Genomic DNA, 4561 nt, shown 5'->3' with positions numbered 1-4561 from the left:
GAAAAATAAACTTATCCACCTTGACAAGCACGTCTTCCACAATACCTCTTGGATATTTAATTGATTTGTCAGCAAGTTGTAGAGATACTGTGGTGGCCCTTGGTTCTCCAAGTCCCAATTTCCTGAAAATAGATAAAGGCATCAGATTAATGCTAGCACCTAAATCACATAAAGCTTTGGAAGATGAAAGTGAACCAATAATGCAAGGTATTGTAAAACTCCCTGAATCTTTTAATTTTGGTGGCAATTTATTTTGCAAAATTGCTGAACATTCTTCAGTGAGTTTTACTGTTTCTTGCTCTTCTAGTTTTCTCTTGTTAGAAATGATTTCCTTCAAGAACTTTGCATAGCTAGGCATCTGAAGAAGAGCATCTGCAAATGGAATATTAATGTGCAATTTCTTAAAAATATCTAAAAATTTTGCAAATTGCTGATCAAATTTCTGCTTCTTCAATGCAAGAGGGAAAGGAGGCTGAATCACTATCTTCTTAGGTTCAAACAACTTTTCAGCAATGTTGTATGGTTGCACTTTCAGCGTTTCCTTTTTCTCTTGCTCTTTATGCCCAATTTCTTTGCCACTCCTTAGTGTAATTGCCTTCACATGCTCGTTTGGATTCTTCTCTGTGTCACTAGGCAACGTTCCTTGAGCTCTCCCTGATATTAAATTTGCCAACTGCCCCATCTGAGTCTCCAAATTTCTGATCGAAGCTTCTTGATTCTGAGATCTTGCTTCAGTGGAGCTTACAAACTTCGTCACTAGTTCCTCCAAATTGGGCTTCTTTTCTTGAGGAAAACTCGGAGGTGGTGGTTTCATTGCATTTTGATTGCTCCATGAAAAATTGGGGTGATTCCGCCAACCAGGGTTGTAAGTATTGGAGTAGGGATTATCCTATTGTTGCCTGTGAAAATTATCAACATAATTAGCACTTTCAGTAGAATTAGCCAAAGGGTTACCTACTTGACATTCATTACTAAGATGGTCTCCTCCATATAGATCACAACTCATGCTCTTCACTTGCATGATTGGGGCACTCATATTATCAATCTTTTTGTTCAATGCTTCCAATTGAGCAGAAATTATTGTGATTGCATCCACTCCATATAATCCTGCTACCTTCCTTTGTTGCACTTTATCAGATTGCCATTGGTAGCTGTTTAAGCCATCTCATCCAATAATTCATACGCTGCTTCTGGTGTCTTCTTCATTATAGTGCCTCTTGAAGCTGCATCAATCATAGAACGGTTAGTAGGAATTAAACCATTATAAAAAGTTTGTACTTGTAACCAAATTGGTAATCCATGATGTGGGCATTTCCTCAACAACTCTCTGTAACGCTCCCATGCTTCATATAACGAATTTCCATCTACCTGCATAAAATTAGTGATATCATTATGCATCCTCGCAGTTTTATAAGGAGGAAAATATTTAGCTAGAAAGCTTTGAGCCAATATATCCCAAGTTGTAATAGATTCTACAGGCAAAGAATTTAGCCAATTCTTGGCTTTATCTCTTAACGAAAAAGGGAACAGTCTCAATCTAATTGCATCGTCTATGACACCATTATGCTTGAATGTATCACATATCTCCAAGAAATTTCCAATGTGAGCATTTGGATCCTCGTGGGCTAAACCACTGAATTGGCAGGCTGATTGAATCATCTGAATAATCGTGGATTTAATTTCAAAGTTATTTGCTGCAATGGCTGGCCTCCTAATGCTAGAAGCAGTGCCACTCAATGACGGCATCGCATAATCCATTAAAGAATGTGGGGCTGCACTGTCTTCGAGATTCTCTAAAAGTAGAGGATCCTCTTGATTATTATTGTTGTCTGTCATATTCCTTGTTTGCCTTCTTCTCAATGCTTGTATTGTTCTCTCAATTTCTAGATCAAAAGGTTCAAGAATCTCTAATATTCGTCTAGTGTGTGTCATACACTGGAAAATCTGAAAACAAGAGAGCTTGAAAAAAAAAAATTATATATATATATAAATGGAACAAGATCTAAAGTAAAGCTAAACTAATGATTTCAATATTGCGTAACTGCAATCCCCGGCAACGGCGCCAAAAACTTGTTTTGTCGTTTGCAACAACTACTAGCAAATGCACTAGTCTTAAGTAATATAGTATAACAAAATACAGGTTATCGTACCCAAGGGATTGCGTAAACAAGTACTGAAATATTAATTAGTGTTAACTTTATCTAGATAATCAAAACTTGGAATTGTGATCTTTAAAACTGAANTTCGTCACTAGTTCCTCCAAATTGGGCTTCTTTTCTTGAGGAAAACTCGGAGGTGGTGGTTTCATTGCATTTTGATTGCTCCATGAAAAATTGGGGTGATTCCGCCAACCAGGGTTGTAAGTATTGGAGTAGGGATTATCCTATTGTTGCCTGTGAAAATTATCAACATAATTAGCACTTTCAGTAGAATTAGCCAAAGGGTTACCTACTTGACATTCATTACTAAGATGGTCTCCTCCATATAGATCACAACTCATGCTCTTCACTTGCATGATTGGGGCACTCATATTATCAATCTTTTTGTTCAATGCTTCCAATTGAGCAGAAATTTTTGTGATTGCATCCACTCCATATAATCCTGCTACCTTCCTTTGTTGCACTTTATCAGATTGCCATTGGTAGCTGTTTAAGCCATCTCATCCAATAATTCATACGCTGCTTCTGGTGTCTTCTTCATTATAGTGCCTCTTGAAGCTGCATCAATCATAGAACGGTTAGTAGGAATTAAACCATTATAAAAAGTTTGTACTTGTAACCAAATTGGTAATCCATGATGTGGGCATTTCCTCAACAACTCTCTGTAACGCTCCCATGCTTCATATAACGAATTTCCATCTACCTGCATAAAATTAGTGATATCATTATGCATCCTCGCAGTTTTATAAGGAGGAAAATATTTAGCTAGAAAGCTTTGAGCCAATATATCCCAAGTTGTAATAGATTCTACAGGCAAAGAATTTAGCCAATTCTTGGCTTTATCTCTTAACGAAAAAGGGAACAGTCTCAATCTAATTGCATCGTCTATGACACCATTATGCTTGAATGTATCACATATCTCCAAGAAATTTCCAATGTGAGCATTTGGATCCTCGTGGGCTAAACCACTGAATTGGCAGGCTGATTGAATCATCTGAATAATCGTGGATTTAATTTCAAAGTTATTTGCTGCAATGGCTGGCCTCCTAATGCTAGAAGCAGTGCCACTCAATGACGGCATCGCATAATCCATTAAAGAATGTGGGGCTGCACTGTCTTCGAGATTCTCTAAAAGTAGAGGATCCTCTTGATTATTATTGTTGTCTGTCATATTCCTTGTTTGCCTTCTTCTCAATGCTTGTATTGTTCTCTCAATTTCTAGATCAAAAGGTTCAAGAATCTCTAATATTCGTCTAGTGTGTGTCATACACTGGAAAATCTGAAAACAAGAGAGCTTGAAAAAAAAAAATTATATATATATATAAATGGAACAAGATCTAAAGTAAAGCTAAACTAATGATTTCAATATTGCGTAACTGCAATCCCCGGCAACGGCGCCAAAAACTTGTTTTGTCGTTTGCAACAACTACTAGCAAATGCACTAGTCTTAAGTAATATAGTATAACAAAATACAGGTTATCGTACCCAAGGGATTGCGTAAACAAGTACTGAAATATTAATTAGTGTTAACTTTATCTAGATAATCAAAACTTGGAATTGTGATCTTTAAAACTGAAAATATTAAAATCTGAAATATTGGAAACGAATTGCAGTAAAACTAAAATTAAGAATTCAATGAAAGAAAACGGCTAAGACTTTAGGCTCATCTATAACTTTTCTGCACCCCTCAATTTACTACGGTCAATGAATTTATTTAATTAATGTGACAACGGGATTTCCTAGGTTAACCAATATTCTTTCTCAAGCATTATTAATTCTACTTCTATTTCACAACCTAGATATCTCTATATAGATTTAATGAAATAGACGAGCATTAAGCTTTGTGAAATCCTCTGGCTTTCAGCACAAGTTAATACTGCCTATGACTATTGCATGTATCAATTCATATATCTCTATATCCAATTAATCCATGGCCTATATTACTAGAGCAACTCATGTGATATCTCCTCTCGGTCTCAATCACAAAAAACAATTCTATCAGAAATTGATCAAGTTCCTAATAGCATTAAGCACATAATATAAACTCATCATTAGAAAAATAATTTACTGACCAAAGAGTAAAAGATTGATCACAGATCCATAAATAAACTAACCCTAGTCTTAGCCTAAGAAAATTAGTTCATAATAAAAGAAACAAGAGTAGAATCCAAGAAATAAATCATATTGAAAAAGTAAAAACAAACTCCGTGATGAATTTTGTTCTTGATTCTCCTTTCTCTTTTGTTACCCCAATAATCTCTCTCCAAGAATGGGTAAAATTCGGCCTCCCTAAGGAGTAATCTTAATCACCCTTAAATACCCAAAAGAGTCCTAAGTGAAAAAGGAAAGAAAAACTAATAAAAACCCTAAAAGTGTCCGACACGGCCTTGGTCGTGTCTAAA

The 4561-nt window shown here is 35.8% G+C and overlaps 2 non-coding genes across 2 annotated transcripts; both read left to right on the top strand.

Moving 5' to 3' along the window:
* The first annotated feature begins 1294 nt into the window (after nt 1-1294).
* On the top strand, nt 1295-1398 carry LOC116116522. Its single transcript, XR_004125820.1, has one exon. It is a non-coding gene; the product is annotated as a small nucleolar RNA R71 (small nucleolar RNA).
* Nucleotides 1399-2788: 1390 nt separating this feature from the next.
* Nucleotides 2789-2892, top strand: LOC116116521. The gene has a single exon (XR_004125819.1). It is a non-coding gene; the product is annotated as a small nucleolar RNA R71 (small nucleolar RNA).
* The last annotated feature ends 1669 nt before the right edge of the window (nt 2893-4561 follow it).

Source organism: Pistacia vera, unplaced genomic scaffold (genome assembly GCF_008641045.1).
Source record: "Pistacia vera cultivar Batoury unplaced genomic scaffold, PisVer_v2 Contig779, whole genome shotgun sequence".
NCBI classification, from domain to species: Eukaryota; Viridiplantae; Streptophyta; class Magnoliopsida; order Sapindales; family Anacardiaceae; genus Pistacia; species Pistacia vera.
Note: the sequence above shows the minus strand (reverse complement) of the source record. Positions and strands in the feature narration are given on the sequence as shown.